The sequence below is a fragment of the Lolium rigidum genome, chromosome 3, assembly GCF_022539505.1.
Source record: "Lolium rigidum isolate FL_2022 chromosome 3, APGP_CSIRO_Lrig_0.1, whole genome shotgun sequence".
NCBI classification, from domain to species: domain Eukaryota; kingdom Viridiplantae; phylum Streptophyta; class Magnoliopsida; order Poales; family Poaceae; genus Lolium; species Lolium rigidum.
The window spans coordinates 259,404,335-259,414,443 of NC_061510.1; positions in this window are offsets into that span (position 1 = coordinate 259,404,335).

A 10,109-nucleotide genomic window follows, 5' to 3' on the forward strand; every position below is an offset into this window, starting at 1 on the left:
GCTTCTTGTCCGTATTTTATTTATCGACTCTTCACTCCATAAACATGTGGTCTTGTTTACTGAGTTCAGTTTCGCTTGGGGACAAGCGAAGTCTAAGCTTGGGGGGAGTTGATACGTCCATTTTGCATGCTGGATAGCGGTCTATGTTCTTTGTCGTAATGCCCTAAGTAAATCTCATAGTAGTCATCATGATATGTATGTGCATTGTTATGCCCTCTCTATTTGTCAATTGCCCAACTGTAATTTGTTCACCCAACATGTTATTTATCTTATTGGAGAGACACCACTAGTGAACTGTGGACCCCGGTCCATTCTTTTACATCTGAAATACAACCTACCGCAATCATTGTTCTCTGTTGTTCTTTGCAAGCAAACATCATTCTCCACACCATACGTTTAATCCTTTGTTTACAACAAGCCGGTGAGATTGACAACCTCACTGTTAAGTTGGGCAAAGTATTTTGATTGTGTTGTGCAGGTTCCACGTTGGCGCCGGAATCCCTGGTGTTGCGCCGCACTACACTCCTTCACCAAAAACCTTCACGTGGCCTTTGATACGTCCATTTTGCATCACTATTTTATATCATAATTTACTGTTATTCATTGATATATTTCATATTTAGAGATGATACTTATGTTATTTCACCTATTTTGCATGTTTCATGATTATTGGAGAATCACTCACCGGAGTCAGGATTCTGCTGGAAAAAGCACCGTCAGAATGCAATATTTCTGAAGATCAACAACTGACGGAAATTACACCGAAGGTCTTATTTCTCCAGAAGAAGGAGCCAGCCAAAAGGAGGGGCCGAGGAGGGCTGCCATGGGCCCCCCATAGGCCGGCGCGGGCTCCACCCTGGCCGCGCCGCCTTGTGGGGAGGGGCCCACAGCCCCCCTCGGCCGCCTCTCTTTCGCGTACTTCATCTACCCGAAAACCTAAGGTACGGGGAATAATCGCGAGGAGACACAACCGCCTCTGCGGGGCGGAAAACACCAGAGAGAAAAGAGCTCTCCGGCAGGCTGAAATCCACCGGGGAAATTCCCTCCCGGAGGGGGAAGTCGATGCCATCGTCACCGCCATCGAGCTGGACTTCATTGGGATCATCATCACCATCATCTCCACCACCGTCACCGTCATCTCCACCGCTGCACCTCGTCACCGCTGTAACATCTAGGGTTGAATCTTGATTATTTCATAGGGGAAACTCTCCCGGTATTGATTACTCCTTGTTATTGATGCTATTGAGTGAAACCATTGAACCAAGGTTTATGTTCAGATTGTTATTCATCATCATATCACCTCTGATCATGTTCCATATGATGTCTCGTGAGTAGTTCGTTTAGTTCTTGAGGACATGGGTGAAGTCTAAATGTTAGTAGTGAACTATGTTGAGTAATATTTAATGGTTTGATATTTAAGTTGTGGTGTTATTCTTCTAGTGGTGTCATGTGAACGTCGACTACATGATACTTCACCTTTATGGGCCTAGGGGAATGCATCTTGTATTCGTTTGCTAATTGTGGGGTTGCCGGAGTGACAGCAACCTGAACCCCCGTTGGTATATCGATGCAGGAGGGATAGCAGGATCTCAGAGTTTAAGGTTGTGGTTAGATTTATCTTAATTACTTTCTTGTATTTGCGGATGCTTGCAAGGGGTATAATCACAAGTATGTATTAGTCCTAGGAAGGGCGATGCATTAGCATAGGTTCACCCACACAACACTTATCAAAACAATGAAGATTAATCAACTATATGAAGCGAAAGCACTAGACTAAATTCCCGTGTGTCCTCAAGAACGTTTGGTCATCATAAGTAAACAAACCGGCTTGTCCTTTGTGCTAAAAAGGATTGGGCCACTCGCTGCAACTATTACTCTTGCATTTTATTTACTTGTACTTTATTTATCTGCTATATCAAAACCCCCTGAATACTTGTCTGTGAGCATTTACAGTGAATCCTTCATCGAAACTGCTTGTCAACACCTTCTGCTCCTCGTTGGGTTCGACACTCTTATTTATCGAAAGTACTACGATACACCCCCTATACTTGTGGGTCATCAGCCTTCATCTCCTACTGGTTAGATAACCTTGATTTCTTACTGAGGGAAAATTTGCTGCTGTACGCATCACGCCTTCCTCTTGGGGTTCCCAACGAACGTGTGCTTCACGCGCCATCAACATTCACCTCATTTCACGTCATTTCACTTTTCACGGAGGCAGCCTCGGCATAACCCCTATGACGCTTGTTCAGAGGGAACCCGTGCTAACATACATAAGTTTCCAGTTAAGCCCTACCCAGATTCAGGTATTGTGGGGGTACTTAGAAATTGGAATGGTATCGCATCCGAACCCAACAATCAGTTTTTGTCAAAGAGTCACATTGTTCACCAAGGTTCATATTCACCTTCAAAACTTTCAATAGAATGACTCATCATTCCAAGATTTTCAAAGTCATTGGACTCAAGTGTTTTCATCTAAAGTGATCAAGATTTTTATCCTTAGCACTAGCAACTAGTCATGAGGGGTGCTAACTAAAGTTTAGCTAGGCTAAGTGTGATGCTCTTGTAGTATTCTATCTCTAGGCCAATATCAACTATAAGGAAAAGCCTTGGTAAACAAAGTAAAAGATTGCAAGATAAAAACTTGGGCTTGGACAAATCCTTAAACACAATAATATTGCAAGAGTATCTTGCAAAGGTGTAGCTTGTAGTATGGGAGCTTGTATTGGTAATAGCTTGCCTTGAGTGGTATAGTGGTCAAAGTGTTCCTCATCTTCTTCGTAGAAGACCTCCTCCTCCTCGTAGCCTTCGGTACTAGCGTCTATAAACGGATACGAGGTAACAATCACCAAACAATACTTAAGAAGACTATTTAGCCTTAATGGCTCACACAAGATGATCTATCATCATCACAATCATCACAATCATCATACTAGGGTTTTCTTTATTTAGTGTTGGGAAAAATAATTTCCTCTCATTGAAATTTACTAAGATTTAATACCTACTAGGGTTTCCATTTATTTCCTTTGAAAGTAATTTCTTCTCGGTGAACATTACTAAGATTTAATTTCCTCAAATAATAAAGTATGAGATCATGTTGACCAAAGTCACCACTTCATATTTATCGATTTGGGAAAATGATTTAAATGAGATACTACATCTCATACAATTTAAATACTACTTTTGGAAAATGATTTAATATTCTCAAGTAATAACATATGGGGTCATGAAGACTAATATCATCACCTCACATTGAATTACTTATAAAAGTGATTTAAAAAGGGCGGCTATACCTCATAGGTTTGAAATACTAGTTTTGAAATAATTGAAATGAGCTAGAAATGGCCACATAGCCACTATTTGAATCTAGCCCATGATCATATGAAAAAACTACGTCATATTTTTGCATAATCAAATAGAGGGTTTGAAATGTGAATTATGAGAGGTGGAATCACCTCAAAATTCATTATGGTTGATTTTATAAAAATGTTTGAATCTGAAAACCTACTGCCTTGTTATTTTTATTGCAAGTGATCTATAATGAACTAGGGTTTGAGACCAGTGGGGTTTGCTAGATAATTTCATCTACTTTCTCCCAAAATTGGAATCACCCAAATTGGATTTGTAGATTTTATTTTATTCAAATTTGAATAAGGCACCATTATTGAAATTGGATTAAAACGAATTAACGAAATTTGAATAGACGGGCTTCGGCGGGAAAACGAATTGGGCCACAGAGGGTGGGGGGTTAGCAGGTCGGCCCAGCTGTGCGTCTCGCGCAGCAGGCTGCCTGCCAGCGGGTCCCACCCGTCAGCGTCTATTTAAAACCCGAAACGGTATGCTAGATATGAACCGTAGGATTAGAACAGGATCCAACGGTCGATGCTCGTCGTCGTCGACGACGAGATCAAACCCTGGCTGCGGCGGCGCTAGGGGGTCGGAGGGCTCACCGGTGGCCGGCGATGGTCGGGGTTAGCGGCACTTGACGCTGCGGACGATGAGGAAGCCAACGGTGGTCGCGGCAGCTCCGTGGGTGAACGGAATCGACGGCGAGCTTGCAGGTGTACTGGCGGGGCTCCGGTGAGAAATTGGGGCGGCTCCGGTGACAATGTGGATGAGGAAGTGGTCGAGGAGAGCGAGAGGAAGGAGGGTAGCAGGATGGTGTGGCGATTGAGGGCCGGGGCGTGCTCTATTTATAGCGGGCGAGAGAGGGCGGCACGGCATGGGAAGGTCGACCATGGCGACGGTTCTACAGCGGCGGAGAGGAGTGGGCGAGGACGCAACGGTGCTCTATACGTCATGGCGATCATTACGGTGCTCGTAGCGCAGATAATGGTGGACGGGAGCGTGCGGGCGACGTCGGTGTCCGTGAGTACTGTGGCGGATGTCGTCGACGAGAGCGACGGCGACGGGGCGATCTGAACCAAACGGTCATGTCTGGGAGGTAGCTGGGTCAGAGGTGAGTGCGTGGGCGAGAGGAGAGGTCAGGGGGAGGTCAGCAGCGACGGGGCGATGACGTGCACTGGCGTGTCCAGGGACTTGGTCGTGCACGCTCTGGCGCGCCTGGACGTTGTGGGCGTGTCTTGTGCTAGCCAGGGCAGCGCTTCTCTTCGTCCTTGGCGAGTACTGGCAGAGTCAGGGAAGTGAGGCTAGCCTATTTGACATGGTTGGTGAGGCTACAGAGGAGTGGAGAGAGTTGGCAAGGTGAGTGACATGAGTGCACGACATAGGTTGGCATGGTCATTTTCCTCAAGGAACAGTGGTTGCAAAGGCTTGGCATTGTCCAGGAGGTCCAAGAGGAGACTAATGATGACATAGGGAGTGATGGTTTAGGCTAAAACCCGTTGTATATTAGAGTGTATGCACATAGTCAATTTGTGCACACAAGGTGTTTGATGAAATGGCCGAAAGAGATTTGAATTTGAATTTTGCCAAACTTTTTCTTGGGTGTGATTCAAATAATGTTTGGCACTTATTGATGGTGTTGGTTTGCCAAATGGAATTGGTTTGAAGAAATTCAAAATGGGGTTGATCTAGAATCTGATTCAATGTTGCCACTTGGCATGCTTATACTAAGCAAATGAAATTGAATTTGCAAGGTTGGTCAACACCAAGGTGATCACCTTGATGTGTTCTTGGATGAGGAGCAAAGAGATGAGAAAGTTTAGTTTAGAAAAGGTTAACCACAGGGTCTCAAAGTGGGCATCATGTTAAAAAAGTCACAAGTGGCCATTATCACATGTGCTAGGGTTTTTCAATTTATTTTGTTTTGTTTTGATTTTCTTTGACCAAAATGTATTATTTTGGGTTGCTTAGGTGTTAGGTTGAGTTGATCAAGGGTTTCAAACAATTTAGCTAAAGAAAAAATGGCATAGGCCAAGATTTGCAAATATGGCTATATGCCCACATATGTTTCTCTTTTTATTTTATTTTCTTTTCTTTGTGCCTCTTTGATTTTGAAAAGGGTTGGGTTTAGGGTTTAGAAACATTGCCAAATACTTCAAGCAAAAAATCATGGAAAAAAATTCACCACATACATGCATGAACACTATGCACATAAGGTAATGCAATTCAAAAAAATTGTTGGCTCCAAATTTTGGAAAAGAGAAATTTGATTTTTTCCTTGTTTTGAAATTTTGGGGTGTTACACCGGACTACAGCAAATCTCTGCTGGAGGACACCAAATGCACGCTCGACATCCTTTCGGCAAGCTTCTTGTTCCTTGGAAAACTGCTGCTCCTTCGGAAGACCGGGGTTTGAGATAGTCTTCACAAATGTTGCCCACTTTGGATAGATACCGTCTGCAAGATAGTATCCCTTGTTGTAGTGCCGGCCATTGATCACAAAGTTAACCGGGGGAGCATGACCCTCAACAAGCTTGGAGAAGACCGGCGAGCACTGCAAAACATTGATGTCGTTGTTGGATCCCGGCATACCAAAGAAGGAGTGCCAAATCCAGGGATCATGGGTAGCCACTGCCTCAAGTATCACAGTGCAGCCTTTTTGTGACCTTTGTACATTCTCTGCTAGGCAAACGGACAGTTCTTCCATTTCCAATGCATGCAGTCAATGCTTCCAAGCATCCCTGGAAATTCCCGAGCTTCATTGACATCGAGGATCTTAGCATTGTCTTCGATAGTCGGTGATCTCAAGTAGAAGTCCCCGAACACTGCTATCACCGCCCTGCAGTACCGGTAGAAACAATCAAGGGCGGTGGATTCCGCCATCCGAATATAGTCATCTGTAGAATCACCAGGAGCTCCATATGCTAGCATCCGCATAGCTACCGTGCACTTTTGGAGGGCAGAAAACTAGGCCATGCCAGTGCAATCCAACTTGCATCTGAAATAGTAGTCGTAGTCTCGAAGAGCATACACAATTTTCAGGAAGAGCTTCCGGCTCATCCTGAAACGACGCCTGAAAACAACCTCACTGTGCAATGGATCGTCAGCGAAGTAGTCGACGTAGAGCATGCAGTACCCCTCCATTCGCTGCCTTGGCTTGCACTTCCGGCGACCTGGTGCCGACCCACCACGGCGACCAAATGACAGACTCGGCGTACAAGCCGGACAGGCAAGCGAGGATGAGCAGGTGCTCCTCGTCTTGGGCGGCGGCTGCCGTTTCTTTTTCAAGAAGCTCGACGAACATCTGCCGGGCGTGTCGACGAGGAGCGACGCGAGGGAGCTGCCCGACGGTTGAAAATAGGCAGAGGGTACGACGGGCGGCGGAATATAGGCTGCTGGGTGGAGGAACGGCGGAGTTGGGGCAACCCGCCGGCGGAGTCCATGTCCGGCCAGGCAGTTGGACGAACACCTGCCGGGCGTGTCGACGAGGAGCGACGCGAGGGAGCTGCCCGACGGTTGAAAATAGGCAGAGGGTACGACGGGCGGCGGAATATAGGCTGCTGGGTGGAGGAACGGCGGAGTTGGGGCAACCCGCCGGCGGATTGCCGAGGGGTGGTGCCGGCGGCGAGACATCAAAGGGAGGGGAGGAGGGATTTGCATCGACAAAGTGGTAGGGTTCGTCTGTTCTCTCGCCGACAGAGCGGGCCCGTCCCCGCTTTTCTCTCGCCCGGAGTCCCCGAGCGCTCCCCGCGGGGCCGGGGATGGCCTGGGCTCTCCGGACGGATGAAAGGCCTAATCCTGACGAAATCGAGGAACCGGGGGCGCGACTGAGCCGTTTTCGTCCATCCGGATGAAAAAAAGGCGTCATGTGGGCCTCGTCGGGAGACGGCTCTAAGTCTAGCATTTTTGCAGGCACACAAACTAGGTACCACTCGTCCACCTCGCGAGCTCGCATCAGGGAAAGCGGTGCGACAGCTCCCACATCGGAGCCTTCCTATAGAAAAATACTCCCTCTACTCTAAAAGAATTGTTCCATTTTATCTAGATGCGATGGTATATAGATATATTTTGGTTATAGATACATCGGTATATAAAAAAAGTTGAGCAAATTTTTTAGGGTGGAGAAATTAGTTAAGAGCAACTCCAGCGGTCGCACTATATTGCGTTGGCGCAGTAAAACCCTTTATGGAGCGTGGATGGGAGGGGGAAAATAACTCCAGCAGTCGCGGCAAAAACACGGGCGCTAAAAAAAATTCGCGCTCGGGATATTTGGCGCGTGCCATCCAGCGCGCACGATAAAAGGCACGGACGCGTATGCTCCCAACCGCCAGATATTTCCCCCTTCCACGCGTCAGTCCACCACCTGCCGCTTCGGCACCCCTAGTTGTCGCCCGTCGCTTCGCCATGCCTCCACGGAGAGCGCATCGTACTCGGGCTTTTCGCCATAGTGGAGGAGGCCGCGCGCGCCTACGACGCTGCTCGGAGGCCCACGCCGCAACATGACATTATGTGACTAACTTATGTGACCGCGAGTCGCTCGCGGAAGCCGAATTCCTGGCGGGGGCGAAGAACATCGCCACCACCGAGCAGCGTTGCCTCACTGTTGCGGAGGCGATGAACTCGCCATGGAAGCGTGGCACCATGCTTTCCCGCAGGACATCATCGACGAGAACTTATTCGCGCACAAGAAGGCCGAGCGCAGAGCGAGGAAGGCGTCCATACGCTGGCGTAACGATGAGCGCTAGCAGACAAGTTCTTGACCACCCTGTCAGAATAATCAGGTTATTTTAACACATCAGCGACAACTAGTTTTATTTTAACGCATTTGTAATCTTTAGTATTTTACTGCATCAGTATTTTACTTTGTTGTATGTTTATGGCATTTGTAACATATATGTTTTTTAATTTTATTTTGCTAGCTCAATTTGATCTTCTTTTGATTTGGCTGTTTTCGCTCTTTTCCGCACGCTGCACTTTACCGCCTCCGATGAAAGACGCACCGGCGCTGCGCACTAAATCTTGTTGCCACGCGCTGCAAACGCGATTTCCAGCACCGGGTTTTGGCGCGGCTGTTAGAGTTTCTCTAATTTCCGCAACACAATTTACATAGATCACTTCACTTTACGGGGTCAGGTTCTAACCGGATGTACCACCCGACAGCGTTGGACTTGGACGAAGCCTTGTCGTACGAGCGGGCCTGCTCCAGGAAGGAGTCCACGTTCAGCTGGTCCGCTAGGGACGGGCACCCTCCCACCAAAAGCTTCAACAAAACAGAGATGACAACCTCTTGACAGTAACACAACAAGGCACTATCAGATTGGTACATGTTGCATGACACTAGTTCTTCAGGGACTATCAACTAATTCCCCAAAACAAACTCTTTGCTGAATGTGAATTGCACCTTGGGGTCTTGTACCACAAGTGCTGCCCTGTCGCAGGTCAGCTCAGCAGCTCTCAGCTCAGCCACCGAAACAAATGTTCTTCCGGGAACCCAGCAACCATGCCAAAACCTGAAGAGACCGCGAAAACGTGCTTACCATCAGATGGATTACCAACCTCACGAATGTATAAGATAGAGAGCGTACCAGGGGGACACTGTATGCTCACATCGTTAGTATGTTGGCAAAGGTAAGGCGCCATGGTCGGACTTCAGGTGACCCTAAAGCAAGTATTTGGTTAGGATTTTGGCTGTGTTGGACTTGGTGAAATGAAACGGATAACTAAAGTCATGAGGAATAACAACATGGATAGACAAATGTAAAAGATATGCCAAATTATCTGATTTAGCATTACCATGTATATGGTCAAATTTCCATTAACATGGAGACTACAGGAAGGCTCTGGATTAATACAACAAAGAATTAAAAAAAAAGCTTCTCATACAAAACAAAGTAAACAAACATCCTGCATTTTTTGAATTGTGGTTCCCTTGGTTCTTATATAAATGAAATGGGGAAACTTAGGCCTAATGTACACTAAGCGCTGTTTATCCTTGAAAAATGGCTATCAAACTTACAATTTCAGCCACATAGATGCGAGAATAAACTATAAAACAGTGGTAACAAAACCTACAGCAAAGTGGTATTGTACCTGATCGATGCGCCCTGACAATCTTTAGTTGTTTTTCAGCATATTCAGTGTGCATCCCTTCATTTCGGAAGGAAGTTATCCCTACCAATAGTCTCCATAAGAACAAACTCCATCTTCGAAATGGTTGGAACCTGCTTGAATCTCTTACAATTTATGTCTCTGTTCTCAATCTTTGATATCAATCTTGATGGCAGCATGGCTGTCTAGGCAAGCAGATAGATTCTTCATAACTCTAATTGGCGACCCTGGTTGGGTGTTAATCAAAGCAATCGCAATGGCCAACCTCTCACTGGTATTTCAGCGACTCCAACATTAGGTCATTGTCCACTTGATGCAGGGCACAGCTAATGTCGGGCTTATATCCTTGTTTATCCATCTCTTTGTACAGCCTCTCTAGCTTGTCTTTAATCTCAGATATCATTGGGTTGGTTTGGTCAATCGAAGAAAAGCTCTAGATTTTTTGTTTGAATTCAACTCAACTGTAACCCGACTCTTTCCTAAGTCCTCGATCCCTCGTGGTCTCCTTCACATGTGAGCTTTCGCATATATTTTAGACAGTATAACGCTGGCGATGCGGCCTGATCTTTTCAGGTAAGAATGCAACTGCCTTCCTAATCCAATCATAGCAAGGCTCGAGGAAACCTTAATGATTCTAGAAAATGTCGCCATGTCTGG